Genomic DNA, 576 nt, shown 5'->3' on the forward strand with positions numbered 1-576 from the left:
CAAAGCTGAGGTTTTTAAGCAGAAAATATTTCACACTGTACCACTTAAATAGGCAAGGACAGGAAATCAAAGAATGTGGCTACCCCACACCTGTAATTACTAGTAAATAACAAAATTCAGCAAGCACTGACTAACTTCCAGTTCAGTTAATATTCCTGCAACACACAGTTAAAATCAATTTAAATACTGTATTTTTTTGAAAAAAAGTGCAGATAAAGGTACTTAAATTCTCTTATACGTCCAGTTGAATACAGCAAGTTCTTAGCCGGCCAAAGCTGAGGTTTTTAAGCAGAAAATATTTCACACTGTACCACTTAAATAGGCAAGGACAGAAAATGAAAGAATGTGGCTACCGCCACACCTGTAATTACTAGCAAATAACACAATTCAGCAAACACTGACTAACTTCCAGTTCAGTTAATATTCCTGCAACTCACAGTTAAAATCAATTTAAATACTGTATTTTTTTGAAAAAAAAGTGCAGATAAAGGTACTTAAATTCTCTTATACGTCCAGTTGAATACACTAAGTTCTTAGCCGGCCAAAGATGAGGTTTTTAAGCAGAAAATATTAATG

Source organism: Protopterus annectens, chromosome 9.part0 (genome assembly GCF_019279795.1).
Source record: "Protopterus annectens isolate FY-2018-M chromosome 9.part0, PAN1.0, whole genome shotgun sequence".
NCBI classification, from domain to species: domain Eukaryota; kingdom Metazoa; phylum Chordata; order Ceratodontiformes; family Protopteridae; genus Protopterus; species Protopterus annectens.